Source organism: Nanorana parkeri, unplaced genomic scaffold, assembly GCF_000935625.1.
Source record: "Nanorana parkeri isolate BGI_ZX_2015 unplaced genomic scaffold, ASM93562v1 scaffold1945, whole genome shotgun sequence".
Taxonomy (NCBI): domain Eukaryota; kingdom Metazoa; phylum Chordata; class Amphibia; order Anura; family Dicroglossidae; genus Nanorana; species Nanorana parkeri.
Genome location: NW_017308213.1, coordinates 75759 through 92627, shown reverse-complemented (window position 1 = coordinate 92627; position 16869 = coordinate 75759).

The following is a 16869-nucleotide window of genomic DNA, read 5'->3' as shown; positions in this document are numbered from 1 at the left end:
CACGCGGATGCTTCTGCTCTGTCGCGCTGTCAGTTTTTGGCGGTGTTCCGGCGTTGTCTGGCGGGGGTGGGCCGAGATTCTCGGCAGTTTAACACTCATTCGTTTCGGGTGGGGGCGGCTACTGAGGCTGCCAGGTGGGGTCTACCTCCGGAGGTCGTTCGGAGGATTGGCCGATGGGAGTCGGATCGGTTCCGAGTTTATGTTCGCCCTCATCTTTTGTAGTGGGTGGGGGTGGGTTTTCCTCTCTATCTGTTGTGCCTCGCTGATATTGTTTGGCTGTTTTTGGTTTCTGTGGTTAATTGTTCTCTGGTTTCTTACAGAGTTCCGGCAAGGCCTGGTGTGGCTATTGGGAGATTCCTACGTCTTTTCGTTCGGAGGATTGGCCGATGGGAGTCGGATCGGTTCCGAGTTTATGTTCGCCCTCATCTTTTGTAGTGGGTGGGGGTGGGTTTTCCTCTCTATCTGTTGTGCCTCGCTGATATTGTTTGGCTGTTTTTGGTTTCTGTGGTTAATTGTTCTCTGGTTTCTTACAGAGTTCCGGCAAGGCCTGGTGTGGATATTGGGAGATTCCTACGTCTTTTGGGGGGGGGGGATTAGGGCTGACGCTAGGCCAGAGGGCAGGCAGCTTGGAGTCCCCCGGGATGTTGCCACCCTGCGGTGGTTGGGAGTTAGGGGCATTGCTGGAATTTCACTATTTTTCCCGGATTGACAGGCCCCCGGACGTTTTGGTGTTGCACGTCGGGGGCAACGATCTGGGGGTTCGTGCTTACAGGGATTTGATCCGGGACATTAAATTTGATTTGCTGCGCTTTAGGCGGGAGTTCCCTGGGGTGGGGGTGGTTTGGTCAGATATCGTGGCCAGAAGGGTTTAGCAGTATGCACGATCGGTGGAGCGCCTGATTAAGGCCCGGATCAAGCTCAATCGGTTGGTGGGCAAATTTGTCGCTCGGCTGGGGGGCCTCGTGGTGCGGCACTCTGACTTGGAGGATTGCTCGGTCCGGTACTGGAGGGATGACGGTGTGCACTTGAATGCGGTTGGCACTGATTTTTGGTTCCTTGGGATCCAGCGAGCGGTGCGTGCAGGTGTGGGGTGACTCACTTGAGTGAGGTGTCACTCATGTTCGTGTGGCGGGTTAGGGGGTCTTTGGGGGGTCTACAAAATCAGAGTTCATTACAAAAATTGGGGGCCCTCAGCTGGTATGGGTGCTTCCTCCTGTTGTCCGGATTTGTAAAGGGCGGGGCCTGGCTCCTTGGGAACCCAGAAGGAGTAAGTGTCCTCGAGCTGGTTGTGGTGCGGCTGGGGACATGGGTTGAGTGTTAAGAGAGGCCTTTTTTGGGCTGGCGGGCACCCAAAGACCTCTTCTCAGGTCAACCCTTGTTTAAAGTATTATTTTTGTATATTTGGTTTATTACTTTGGTTATTGGTAAAGTTGTTTGTTTAATAAAAGGGCTGCTGTGGCCGTTAAAATCCATGTCGTGCAGTCCGTGTGTTTGTTGGGGTTTTAAGGGAGGGACGAAAAATTTACGAATCCATCAGTCAAGAAAACCGTCTCCTATTCCTGCTGATTCCATTATTTGTCCATTAGCGGTTGTAATGTTCTCTGTTTTACTCAAGATTAATGAAGAAATTGACTGTCTTTTGTCATGTGACTCGTAGCTACTGAATCAACACACCATGCTTGCAAAGATGTGGTGCAGCATTTTGATTGAAAAGCACATTCATTATCTGAAGTAAAGTCTGTCTCTTCCTTTACACTTTTGGCCCTTTGTGGTTTATTTGGTTTTTGCATTCTAGCTTTCAGGATTGTGCTGTCTGTCTTTAAGTAACCTTGTTTCTTACACACAAAACATTCACGTGTTTGTTTGCATCTTCCTGGTTTTATTTGTTTTCCATCTTTAGTGGAGACTCCGCACTGGAAGCACTGTACCCACTGATCCTTTCTGCTTTATCACGCTTGTATTAATCCCCAAGCTTTCCTTTAACATATTCTAATGTCAGTTCATCATCTGGATGTGCATCAAGTGCTATAACAAGTGTTTCATAACTTTCAGGTAAACCACTCAGTAATAGAACTGCAAAATGAAAGTATTTTATTTCTTCTCCTTGACCTCACAGGTGTTCCACCATTTCTAAGGTATGCCTTATGTGATCTTGTATATCCTGGCCTTTCATCAGCTTGGTTTGGTATAGTTTTCTAATCAGATACAGTTTATTGCTGAGGTTAGATCTTTCATGCACCTTTTGCAATGCTTCCCACATCTCCTTAGCAGTTTTACATTTACATACATGTATGATTTGATCATCTATGCTAAGGGAGATCGTGCTCTGAGCTTTCAGATCTGACTGTCCATTCAGCTGTGGGCTGTGCTCGACTGACTTCAACCACACACACTCCATGTACCTTCTCTTATTAGCAGCATTCTCATCTTGAATTTCATGACTGGTAGTTCTGTTTTGTCAGATTTGCAAATGAAAGCTTTGTTGCTGCTGTGGTACTAGTCATGTTCTTCTAGTTGCTGTAGTCTCTTTCTGTTGCTGGATCTTGTGCTCCTTTTCTTTTAGGCTGTAACCGCGCTATAAATGGACTGTGACTGTGCCTGGGCCCATAACCTGTTGGAACTTCTTGCACAGCCTCACAGAGAAACACAAGAACACAGTCTGATATGTGTGACGACATGGTGATCAGTTTATGTGTATTGGTTAAGTTAAATGTGTATTGGTGTTGAGTTATGTTTTGAGTGCGTTATGCTGTGTGACCTGGTTATGGAAAGACTATCAGCACCATCCCCCGTTATCTCCCATTGTTCTCTGAGGGAGCTCAGAACAATGACATTCTGGCCAGGCTCCTGCTATGGCTGTCTGGAGTTCGTTAGCAGGTGGACACCTGTGGTGTTGAGCAGACCGATGGTCTGGGAGGAGGGGAGGTGGATGTGATGGGATTATATTCTGATTTCATCACTTGCTGTATAAAAGTTTGTGCAGTTGTTCAATAAAGCAGAGTTTGTTTACCCTACACTCAAGCCTTGGCTAGTGACTGGGGAAACTGGGAGCTACAGATCAGCGGGTTCCAATATCTCCTCAGCAAGGAAGAAGACAGCGGCGGACATACTCATCCTGAGTACGGGGGTCCGTCACAATATGCATGCTGCACATGGCTTGAAAACAGGAAGGGAGCCACAGCTGTATTCTCTACCTTTTTCAATACAAAAGAATATATACCATAGATACTGTATAACATAACTTATAAACACTGCCATCTAGTGACCGACATAATACAGAAGTAATGTATATTCTAACAATAATGACATAGTCAGGGCCGGTGCAAGGATTTTTGCCAACTCAGGCGAAGGTGCATTTTGCCGCCCCCCCACCACCACCACACACACACACACACACACACACAAACACACACACACCATACATTATATCTGTGCTCCATTAAGCTTTAATGGTTATGAAGCTTAAAGTCATCGTTTAACTTTATCTTTTACAGAGAAAGATAGCAAACAAACTATTTGTTTTTTTGTAAAGTGCATTTTATCAACAGTTGTTCCATAAAATAAGTTATAAGAACTACAAAACATTTTCAACAATGAAAGTGCAGCAGGACATAGTGCAACAGTGAAAGTGCAGGAGGACATAGTGCAAACACATTAACTTAGAGTGGGTTTTTTTGGGGTCACAGTATTCTTGTTCACACACAAATTAGACCTTATACTGATAAATATTCATATTAAAACACAGCAAAAACACAACACACAAACAGTGCTACAATAAAACAGCCAATATCAAGGCAAAACCTTAACAGCTATCACTCATAAAGAGTGAAATACTCTTAAGAGTGAAACTAGGATCAATAAATATAAATGCCTTGATTCATTTTAACATATTTCAATATATAACATAAGAACTTAAGTATCTCTGCAAGTTGTCTATCAGCGCAAATGCATCTAAAGTCCTTTAAAGATATTGCACACATGAGAATGCTAGCCCTATAAAAACTTAACCTTTCTTGCTTTTGCATTCACAAATTCCTGAAGAATAGTATGAAAATCAATGACTTGTGCAATGCGGTTTTCAAATTAAATCATTGCAAGTCCCCCCAATCTCTCTTGAGACATTGAAGAACGCAAATAATTCTTTATCAATTTCAGCTTTGAAAAGCTTCGCTCACCCGAGGCAACAGATATTGGCAATGTCAAAAGTATACGAAGTGCAATGGAGACATTGGGAGCAAAGCCATTTTTAGCTGCATGCGCGAGAATTTGACTAGGTGTCATTGCAGGTTTCAAGATAGGGGCCAATATTGTGAGCTCTTCACACAGTTGTGCTCCATCTAGATCAGAATCTCCAGAATTTTTATCAGTCAAAACATTCTGCAGATTTAGACAGTACTCCATCAGTGTTTCCCGAGGTACATCTTTAAGTTTCTGAATGTCATATAGAAACAAAGTGGCAGCTGTGATGCTTAATCTGCGTAAATCTCATCAAGATAATTAATGCAGACATCCAAAACGCTGTAAAAGCGCTCAGCTTTAAATTTTTTTGCTACGCACTTTTTTCACTATATAAAGAATAAGAAAACTAATATTTTAAACAGAATTAGGGTCCAAGATACAGAAACCTTCAATGTCATGTATGTATCCATCCACAGTTCAATCTGCCACCTTCGGTTTAGTCACATTCTGTGGACACTTTGCTTCACTGTAGCAGCCAGATAAAGCAGAACTGGTCCAAACCATCGCTTATTCTCATTGTGTTCCTCTCAGATTTGCTTCTTCACCAACCAGTGGTGTAACTACAACTAATAGCAACCCACGTAGTTGCTAAGGGGTCCAGGGCAGAGGAGCATCTGCTCAGGAGGCCGGAGCCCAGCAGCAGGGGTTGAAAAGGCCGGGGCCCTGAGTGCAAGTTCGCAGCGGAGGAGGCCGGGCCCTACACCGCCAGTACAGCAGTGGAGGAAAAGGAAGCTGGAGCCCAGCAGCACCGGTCTGCCGGAGGAGGAGGAAGTCAGGGCCCAGCAGCACCGGTCTGCCGGAGGAAGAAAAAGTCAGGGCCCAGCAGCGTGTGGCTCAGGCCTGACAGGTAATATGGGCTGTGTGTGCAGGGAAAGAGACCGTGACCAGCCTACCTAAGACCCTGCAGAGCCCACCATATACCGTCTTTGGTGGGATCTGCAGGGTCTCTGGTATGTGCTAGGTCTCAGGTGGGCTCTGCAGCAGTGAGCGGCGGAGTGACGTCAGAGCCAGCAGGAGCAGAGTTGAGGAAGAGAGGGAGACAGCGCAGGAGCGGGAACATGTTTTGGAGCTAGGTACTTTTTTATTTGTGGGGGGGGCATACAAAATTCTGCTATGGGGCCCTGTGATTTCTAGTTACGCCCTTGTCACCAACCTAATGCTCCCCCTTATGTGGTTTAGTCTATTCAATCACCTTTTTAGTGCTTTGTTAACACGTCCAAACTTATAAAACTCCCCACTTGTGTGGCTCCGCTGGCATTTTGGATAGCATAGGGAAGGGCCACGTTTGTTTTGCTGTGTGTTCCCCTTGTTCAGGAAATTATAATTAAAAAAATGTTTTATTTAAAATGACACAAAAATAATTTATATTTCAAATTTTATTTTATAAACTTAATTTTTTTTAATTTGTTTGTATTTTTAATTTTTTTTAATTTACCTTTTTTTTTACATTTCTTTGTCTTTTTAAATTAATTTTTTAACTTTTTTTAAATTATTTATTTTACCCAAACTGCTATTGGATATTGTAAAATGCAATAGACAATAGCAAGCTGGCTATTGCATCTGCCCACTGCCTGCTGTCAATCAGCAGAGGAGGGGCCTGATGGAGAAAGTTCTCTATCGGGTCTTCCCGTGTTGATTGACAGCAAGCAGTGGGCGGGTACAATAGCCAGCTTGCTTATTCTGACTCCGATTGTTGTGATAGCGATATATCCCTTGCTGAGACCTCTATGCCTGGCCTGTATAAGCAGATATACTCACTGCGGACAATCCTCGTCAGATAGCTGAACTCGTCAATACCGATTCATTCAAAAGAGGTGTTTATTCTTTAACATCAGGGTTACAGCAGATGATAGGAACAGCAGATGAATGGTTATAGTATTGTGCGGTCACAAAATGATGCCTTTCCTAGCGTACTATGCAGAGTACATGTCTCCTGATTACAAGTGGCTGTCTCCTGATTACAAGTGGCTGTTAGCTGTTGCCATGACACAGGAAAACTGACAACAAAAACGAAGGGTGGGCTTACATACAGAGCAACTGTCATACAGAAAAACAGGTGCAATATCACAAAGGCCACTTGATGGCAGCATAGGCACTAGATATATAAAACGCCCATAGGAAAAGGTGTAGGGAAACAATCTATATATAATTCTTATCTAAATAAACTTCTATGCCCCATTAGGGCGGCACATTGCTATTGGCTATTGCATTTGGCAATAACCAATAGCAGGCTGGGTATAGCTCCCTGCAGTGAAGAGGGGGGCAGGATAGCGAAGGAGCGGCCGGACAGGGACGGCGAACAGACGATCGGACCGGGGAAAGCCAATGGATTGACGGAAGAGGAGGCCGGGACATCAGTGGAGGTAAGGGGTTCAGCGGCAGAATGCAGCGGTCTGTGTCCCCGCTCCCTCTGCCAACACAGGCGCGGAAACACAGGCCGCTGCAGCCACAGTTCTCCTAAATCTACTGGCAGCTGCCGGTACATTTACGAGAACTGTGGACCCCGTTCGTAAGTACGGATTGTCCGTAAGTCGGGGACTGCCTGTATATACTTTCCAGATTTTACCCATTGCCCACCCAGACGTTTTTCGCACACGCTATAATCCACATTTAAGGCCCGAAAATTACTTCCCCGTGAATTATATATTTCCAGTAAGCATAGACCCTGTATGATAAAATGGTGGTAGTTGCAAATTTTAACATCACATGATATTGGCACAACTCTGTATGAAAACACGATTTTCTATAGAGAGTACACTCAAGTTAATTGTAGCGCACAAAAAAACAATATAAATTAGAACACCCCTTCCGCCGCGCTCACCACAACCGCAACGGAGGCGCCGCACCTCGGGGGTCTCGGACTCGGACTCTGATGGCTGACAGTGCCAACAAGATGCCTTTCTTCAGTGCTTGTTGCCCTCAATTGGGATCCTAAAGGACCGACCTAATGCTGCAGACTAACATGCAATCCAAGCACGTTGGACTTCCATGACTGTTCCCGATACTCCGGCTAATTAAAGTCCGTGCTCAGGGTCACATCGGTCCAGACCTAAGTTGCCACCTCTAGTTATATGCAAGGTTTTTACAGTCTCCCACTTGGGCCATGACACCCCAGTTTGGTTTAGTTTTTTTTTTATATATCCTAACTTGTTGCTAAGACACAGCTCGAGCCCAGATCTTTGTTATTGTTCGCATATGTTTTGTGTTGTAACATAACTACAGGATGATCCACGGTTGCCCTATGTTCTAATTGTATATGAGGTCCTTACAGCCCCTCTGAGCACTACGCTCCAATCTTTGTTGTCAGAAGCCCCTAACAAGGCATAAACACCAATAGCCCATACCGTAGAGGACCTAGGGCTGTCTGCCACTATGGGATACCCCGGGCGACTGGGAACCATACCATACTCCTTTTTTAGCTTAAGTTGCTCTCATGCCGGTTTATTTTGACTCCTACCTAACCTTCCCCTGAGATGCCGGGGAGGTGGTCACTGTGCCCCTCCTTTAACCCCTGATCCAGTTCATCCACTGGTAGGGGGACCAACTTCTGCCTGCAGTTGGGACTCCCAAATAGGGACCGCCCTACTGTATAGGTCAGAACCTTGTATTTGCACTATTGTTTACTAATATGTTGTTTTTTTCTCTTGGCTCCTCCTCATTTCTACCTTCCTGCTCCCTCCTTTCCTCCAATCCTGACACCCGAGGTCCACCCGCCTGTTGGTATGTATCTCTCACAGCACTTTTTCACCCACTCTGAACATGACACCCGAAATTAAACTCCTTTCACTAAACGTCAAAGGCTTTAACTCCCCCCGCAAACGCCAGATTGCGTTCCGCCAATTTCTTTTCTCCAAATATGACATACTCTGCTTACAGGAATCACACTTTTCCCGCTCCTCCCACCCGAAGTATTTCCATCCCCATTACACACAGATATTCATGGCCAATGACACATCTAAACACCGGGGGGTACTGATGGGATTCAAAAATTCTATGCAGTTCCAATGCACAAAGGAAATACCAGACCCGTCCGGCCGCTATCTAATCCTGATCGGCACCCTATGCGACCGTGAAGTAACCATTGCTACCTACTACGCCCCCAACTCCAGACAACTCCCCTTCTTCAAACACCTCCTCTCGACCGTTAGTGCCTACCAACGCGGTACCCTTTTAATGTGTGGAGATTCCAACACAGTTATGCACCCTAGTCTAGACAGAACGTCGATCAACGATTCATCTACTGATACCTCTAAAGCGCTTCGCACACTTCTCTCACAAAATTCGCTAGTAGATTGTTGGCGAGAGATGAACCCAACTTCCAGGGAATAAATTTTTTATGCCAACCCACATGATTCATTCTCCAGGATCGATCATTTTTTCGTATCGCACCCCACCCTTCCTACAGTGGTCAACTCCAGTATCGTCCCGTTTTCCTGGACAGACCATCATGGAGTGACCCTCTCACTGTCCTCCTTATGGTCTCAGCATACCGATCGGTCCTGGACCTTGAATGATTCCCTCCTCACTTATCGCCGTGGCATTCCGTTTATGTTGTTATCATTGGACATGCAAAAGGCGTTCGATTCCCTTTCTTGGCAATATCTACTCTATATACTCAATATGTGGGGTTTTGGACCGAAATTTCTTTAAACAGGTCCCCCTTACCTGTTTCTGAACCCTTGTAAGTGGCGGCGGCGGTGGCTCTGCGGGCGTGTGTCCGGCCTGTGTGGTGAGCGTGGCGTCACTCGTGTATGGAGCTGCGAACAGGCGGGCGATAGAGGCGAGCGGGAAATTTAAATTTTTGACGACAAATCGACCATGAAAAACATTGACAACATTTTCCATTGTCGATTTTAATCGCCTAATTATTGCAGCTCTATATTATTGCTGGGTTTTGTAGTCCTCTATAGCTGGTGGTATTCTCCATTGCGCTGTATAATGATTATACTGCGCAATGCAGATTACCACTGACCAGTTATAGAGGAACTACAAATCCCAGCAATAATACATTATACAGCGCAATGGAGAATACCAGCAGCTATAGAGGAACAATAAATCCCAGCAATATTATATTAACCAGCCTGTATAATGTATTATTGCTGGTGTTCAGCATTGTGCCGCTGTATTATATACAATATACAATGCACAATACAATAAACTTTACACAATATGTTATACAATGTACAATACAATACTGTATTGTGCATTGTATATTGTATTGTCAATACACAATACAATATACAATGCACAATACAAAATAATACAATACAATGCAGCATACCACGTGCACTTTGTCTTTGTTACATTACATACCGCTCCCACTTCAGCCAGCTCCCAATCCCCGATACGAGTCCTCCGATGTGTCTGGTCTGGGGTGGGTCACCATGAGAGGGTGAACCGAAAACCCCTCCTCGCTCGGTTCCAACTTCCAAATGTGTGCACCACCGGGCGGCTCCCGAGTCCCTCAACAGGTCGTCGTTGTCTCCTCCAGAATGACGCCGCACTGCCTGCTGGTCCGGTCCGTCCATTGCTCCGCCTCCTGGCTGCAGCCCTCGCTCCTTCATATGCGGCTGAGCGGCCAGGGGAACCAGGGGCGGGGCCACTTACGTCACTCACTGACGTAGGAGGACGTAGCTAAGGACAGTGAGACTGTCACTGAGGAGACTGCACAGGTCAGCGCCGTTGCGGCCGGCGGGGACTCGTCGGCTGGTCTTGATCGGGCGACTGTCACTATCAATTTTCCGCCCTGTTCCCTGGCTCCGTAAGGCAAGTGCCCATGTTGCCTTGCGCTGGCGCCGGCCCTGCATGTAGTGATGAGCTGGACCTTCCACCCTTCTGGCCCTTTTGAGTGTAAAGACAGCCCACCACAATTTCTTACACCCCAGTCTCTACCTCTGTACTCCCCTGAGAAGTCACCTGTGCTACCTGCCTCTCCATGTATCCTTGTTGAGTCTCCCACCCAGGAACTTTGTGCTGCCACTAGTGATTCTAGGTTCCAAACCTCCTCAGTGGCCAAGATGACAGGGATGTTTAGGCCACAGCTGAATCCACTGGCCACAATATCCCAAATAAGGCAAGGCGACAAAACCCCTGTTGTGGAAGATTCTTTATCGACCAGTGGCAGGGTCAGCCGCTGGTCCAAGATTTGGCAGGGAGGTCAGCCGGGGGAAAGTCATGAGTCATCTGACCAACACTGGTGTGAACCAGCACATGTGTATGTTGGAGCTGATAAAATTGATGTAACAGCTTTTATATAAAGGTGTTCCCTGCCTCCTGAAAGAACAATCAACATGTGGCTTTGTAATAAGCAAACAGGGGCGGACTGACAACACATAGGGCCCCCGGGCAAAATGAGTTTAAGGGTCCCCTTTGTGCTCCACCCATATGTAAGCCCCACCCACATGTACATTGTGTTACAGGAATAATTTTTCCATACTATTTTTAAAATAACAGTCTATTCACTAAAAAGGGGAATTGGTAGGAGAATATCAAATGTAGACTAATATACAGTAGGCAATTTGGAAAGTGAGCTAAACGGCAGAATTTTTCTGGTTTGGCTATTTGGACCTATTATGCCAATTATCCTGAATGGCAAGATAATTAGTAGGAGAATGCATAGGACAACTGAATAATCTAGGACCGGAGTGGGGGTTTGGGTACATATTGCATGTGCAATATGCAAACCCTCATCACCCCCCTGCTCTAGTGCGCCCTTGACTAGAACCACTGCACGCAAACCTCAGGCCAGCACCAATGCATAGCAGGTCTCAGACTAGACCTAATGCATAGCAAACCTCAGACCAGAACCAATGCAGGACAGACATCAATCCAGAACCAATGTAGGACAGACATCAATCCAGAACCAATGTAGGACAGACATCAGACCAGAACCAATGCACGGAAGACCTCAAACCAGAACCAATGCACGGAAGACCTCAGATCAGAACCAATGCAGAACAGACATCAGACCAGAACAAATTCACTGCAAACTGCAGACCAGAACCATTGCATGACAGTCCTAAGACCAGAACCAATGTAAGTAGTAAGAAATGCACAGAGTGGCAAAAATGCCGCAGTAAATGACGCAGAGTTCAATAGTAAGGAAAGCAAAGCTCAGCAGCAAGTAACGCACAGAACGCAGAGGTCAGAAGGAAGTAATGCACAGAATGCAGAGGTCAGAAGGTAGTAACACACAGAACGCAGAGGTCAGAAGGTAGTAACGTACAGAACGCAGAGGTCAGAAGTAAGTAACGCACAGAACGCAGAGGTCTGTAGGAAGTAATGCACAGAACGCTGAGGTCAGACGGTAGTAACGCACAGAACGCAGAGGTCAGAAGGAAGTAACACACAGAATGCAGAGGTCAGAAAATAGTAACAAACAGAATGCAGAGGTCAGAAGCAAGTAACGCACAGAATGCAGAGGTCAGAAGCAAGTAACGCACAGAATGCAGAGGTCAGAAGGCAGTAACGCGCAGAAGTCAGAAGGCAGTAACGCACAGAATGCAGAGGTCAGAAAATGGTAACAAACAGAACACAGAAGGAAGTAACGCACAGAATGCAGAGGTAAGAAATTAGTAACGAACAGAACACAGAGGTCAGAAGGAAGTAACGCACAGAACGCAGAGGTCAGAAGGTTGTAGAATGTGTGATCTTGAGCGGGATGAGTAACATCCTGTGACTGCTTTATGTGGTCTAGGTAACCAACTACATGGCCAGCCTCTATGTGCCTCCCGAAAGCACCAAGATGGAGCCCAAAGACAAGGAGAACACCCTGAGGATTATAGAGAGGTTGGAGGGCTGGAGAGTGTTATCAACCAGAACATCCAAGGAGACTCTCTATTACATTGTGTACTTGTCTATAACAAAGCATACCTGTCTATTACACTGCATACCTAAGTAGTATACTGCATACCTGTATATCACTTCATGTATACTTGTTTATTGCACTAGCCAGCGCTAGCATAAGGCTGCTTAGGCAGTCACCTAAGGGCACCGGGAGGGGCAGAAGAAAATCCTTGCACTGGCTCAGAGCAGTGGCGTATCAATTGGGGGGCCAACAGTGTGGCTGCCCTGGGCACAGAGATGGGGGGATGCTGGTCAGGCAGTGAACACACTAGTGGATCCAGGGGGGGGCACAGGCAATTGACCCCCCCCCCCCCCTGGAAATTGCTCCCTCTGCCACTGCTCTGCAGGTACTGCCAGGCAGCATAACATCCTGCTGTTTGGGAGAAGCTCACCGAGGACCTGCTCCTGGCCACTGCTGGCAGCCTCTAAGAAGAGGATGCTGCAGGTAAGGCTGGTGCTTAGAGGACGGGGTCTCTGGGTGGGTGAAGGCAGGTACAGGGTTCTGAGGGGGTGAAGATTGGTACAAGGGGGCCTGGGATGCCTGCTGAAGAGGGTGAAGACTGGTACAGGGGGCCTCGGGGGGCCTGCAGAGGTTGAAGACTGGTACAGGGGGGGCCCTGTAGCTGGTGGTATTCTGCAATGCTGTATACTGTGTTGCTGGGATATGCTCAGGCTGCTGCTGCTCTGGCTTGGGTTACAGGCTCTGCAGGGGGTACATGTCCCCAGGGCTGGTGCGGGGCGCGGCCAAGGGTGCTAGGAGGTGATGAGTGAACACCTTTGGAAACCCATTGCCTTTCAATAGGTTTGCCAGGCTAGACATCACCTATGGGATTTTCAGGACAGGCTGTGCCACTCTGAGACAACTAGCTGACTGTGCCAGCTCTGAAGGCAATGAATACTCAGTAAGTAACACCATTGTAGAAGATGGGTAATATTAATATATATGGGTGATATTATTATAAGTGTTTTTTTTAAAGGTTCCTGCTTATTGAATACTCATTTGTACACCATGGGCCCATATTTATCCTATACTCGGAACCACACCACGAGTGCCCCGATCCTCCATACCGGCCGTCCATCTCCAGGTCCTGGCAATCACGCGTAAGTGCCACCACCTTCAGTTTTCATTACTTCGTTAGCTAGCCAGTGTTCTCTGCGCCCTTTCTTGGTTTCTTGAACATTTGCATTTCACAGGTTCTCCTCCTGTTTTCCAGGGCTGCATACACGCCTCTAAGCTAACTTTTTGCCCATCCGAGAGCGCTGTTTACATGTTTTTTCTGTTAAGTGTCAGCATTCTCTGCTACACATAAAGCTTTCTGTTTGGAGCGGAAATTATGTATCGCAGCAGAGTTACAAGCCAATAGTCTCGGCCTTGAAAGACCCACCAAAAGCTGTCAGTTCAGTGTTCTTGTGGTTTACCTGTGTACAGAATAGATGGTATAGTGTTGCTGGAGTACTGTAAGCAATATTTTGGGAGCACTGACCTGTACATCGTGCTCAGGGTGCGGTGGACGGCTGGGGAGGCAGAGATCCGCTAAAGATATCACTAGTTCTCTGTAGCAAGCTTCTAATATTGTTGCAAGGTTTGCATATTGTGGCAGGGTTTGTATGCTGGTAGTAGCAAGGCTTGTGTGTCGGCTGTAGCCCTCCTGTACTTACCAGCGGCTGGCCCCGCTGCTCAATTGCACTTCTGTATTTGGCTCCACCCCTGGATTGCAAAAAGGCAGTGCCTGTCAGGGCGAGTGGGCTGCTCAGTCTAAAATGTCCAGGCCTTTTTTTTGTCCCAGTCCGGCCATGGATTCATGCAATAATGCACCTTGCAGTAATGTGCAATGAAATGCACATTTCCGAAACAAAATAGTCTGAATGGGCCTTTGAGTTCTAATGTGGGAAATTTCTACTTAGCAGAATTTCCTTTAGTGACATATTTGTTGCCCTGACTGTATGTTCTCTTGTCAGGTTTCACACGCTCTCTACTTTGCATAACTTTTCGCTTCAGCAAGTTCTTGTTTTTGCTCAGACCTTTTTTTTTTAAGTCGTAAACTTACAGCAAATTGATCATTCATAAAGCAACTTCAAAATTACTTAATTGTTTTCTTTTTAGAATAGGAATTGATTTAAAATACAGAAGTGTATTAAAGGGTCATTGTTCCCAAAACTATTTTTTTCCGTTTTGGTACATACGAGCTAAACTCACCAGCCAATGTCTTATTTCCCTTGAGAGCCCTCTATCCGTGCCTGAGTTCCTGAGTCTGCATATATGCCATAGCCATTATCAGATAGAACCACTGGTCTACAGCCACTGTTATTTTCTGCTGTCGTGTTTCCCTGAAAATAAGACACTGTCTTATATTTTTTTGTCTCATACAAACACACTAGGTCTTATTTTCGGGGTAGGTCTTATTTTTTTATTTTATTTATTTTAATGTACAACAATCCACACTTATTCATGTACAACAGTCTCCATGTATTCATGTATAAAAATATGGTGATCAGGGCAATCAGGGGTGCCGTACCTTTCCAAGAGCAATCTGCTAACCAATTGCTGCCCAGAATGAGCGAAGCACACTTTCACTATCGATTCCTCACAGGCGGAGTGCATTTGGTATCACTCCGCCTGTGACGGGAGTCGGCTCTATAGAGGAGGCATCGGCTAATGCGGCTCTGGTCGCAACTAGGTCTCATTTTCAGGGTAGGTCTTATACTTTAGCAATTCCCAAAAATAGTACCAGGTCTTATTTTCGGGGTAGGTCTTATTTTCGGGGAAACAGTGTATGCATTGAATTGGCTTATTATTATGTTGTAATACATGCCTGCCCTCTAGTGGTAGATTAGAACTACTACAACTTGTTTTTCTGTATACATTTGGAATTTCCCACTGTTCTCCCCTCCTATTAAGTGTCAGTAGGTATAGTCTTAGATATACCCTCCCTTCTTCTTCTATGTTCCCTCAGTTCATTGTTCGCTTTCAGCGCAGACACTAGGCTTGGTTCTCCCTCTCGTTGCCGATGGTCCGCACCCTCCAGGTGTAATTGGGGAGTCCAAACAAGAGAGTAGAGAAAAGTAGAAGCCACAGAAAAGAGAGATATCTAAGTGCAGATAGCAAAAAGACCTTTTATTTGAATTAAAAAATGATTACACTTACAGGAATCCGTAAGGATAACAGCGTGCGAGTGTAAAGGACACTCAACCTCTGGATCTTTTTCACCATGTCAGCGAGGAGACAGTCAAATCCCTTGATGCATTTCGTCCAAAGTACTTTTTCTTTCCTCTGTTATATAACCTTGTTATATTTATATCGTTTATAGTGATTCACATAATTATCACATATATTTACACGGGTGACATTCAGATTATATATGTGCTGTTTTCACTAATAACATCATGTAGTAGAGATCAAATAATTATAAGATGAGATAAGGTTTATTAATTTGTATTATTCACTTGCATGTTTATTTAATATATATTACATTTTTTATTTCACTCTATGATATAAATCACTAGGCTTGGCAGATCATTGTCTTTTAGACTTCAAATGACCAGCAAACATCCTCTGTAAAGTACAATTGTGTTGGATTAAGCTTCTGTGTCATATTGAAAAGTTAGGAAAGTCAGGAAATCACCAGCACGCGCAGGGTCCCTTCCTCAAGGCAGAAAGATGTGATCTTTCTGCCGTCGGTTTATTTGGATGTCTGTGACGCTTTCTGTCCAATAAAAGGGACATATTTATCTTTACTACTGAGTGCTGGTGATTTCCTGACTTTCCTGTGTTTGCACGGCGCTATCCGTGGTATCTCATCACTGCGAGCACTACTTTTTTCATATCTGGCCAGGACTGCTGTGAGGAGTGCGGAGGGTCTCTCCATCTACTTACATCTATATTGAAAAGTTAGACTGTCTGTGGATTGCACTGATTCAGCTGGTAACCATACTGGCCGGAACAATCAAATGCCAAAGGAGGTATGTCAAAGCATAAAACAGTCTATTTGCTTTTCTAAAACTAACTTCCATATAGTTGATGGTGGTTAATTTTTCTCTATAGGCCATGTTTTGTCTTTATTTTATCCACCCCAATGTGCATGAACATTTTAAGGGCCTGTTTAAACCTATAACGGTGACCTGTGTTGTACCACAACAGATCAACGCAGGTCACCGCAAGGACACATAGAAGACCTTTGTTTTCTCGGTTCCCCATTCACACTACAAAACAGTGGGCAGTGTGCTGTGATAAAATGAAATCGTACTGCATTTTATCACAATGCACTGCATGCTACCACAGGTCACACTGCGGCACCGCTGCCATGTGGGGACCTGAGACCTGAATGGAGTGTACACTCCATGCTCCACCCACTAGGTTAGCAGAAGACCTAGTGTGAATAAGCCTTAGTGTAAAACAAAAGACAGACATTCAAACTAAACGTTTATTTTAAAATAAACCGACAAACACAAAAAAGAGCCCTTTATCCAGCTCAACACACACACACTTGGCTAGCATGCCATGGGGATGGGAAATATCCATAGTAGTCTGAGCAGAAAAGCTATAAGAAATGCAAGCAGGAGATTATCTGTGGTGCCAGCTGCATCATTAATGTGCTAACAGGCTTCCCAGGAGCCAAGCTAGGATGTTAAGAGCCTAAAAATTGACACAAATAAGTTTGTTATTACATTTAAATAATCTTTTTAAGCAAGTTCTATGAATGTAAATATCTAGTGTGTGTAATATATACATACATATACACATATATATATATATATATATATATGTATATGTGTGTGTGTGTGTAT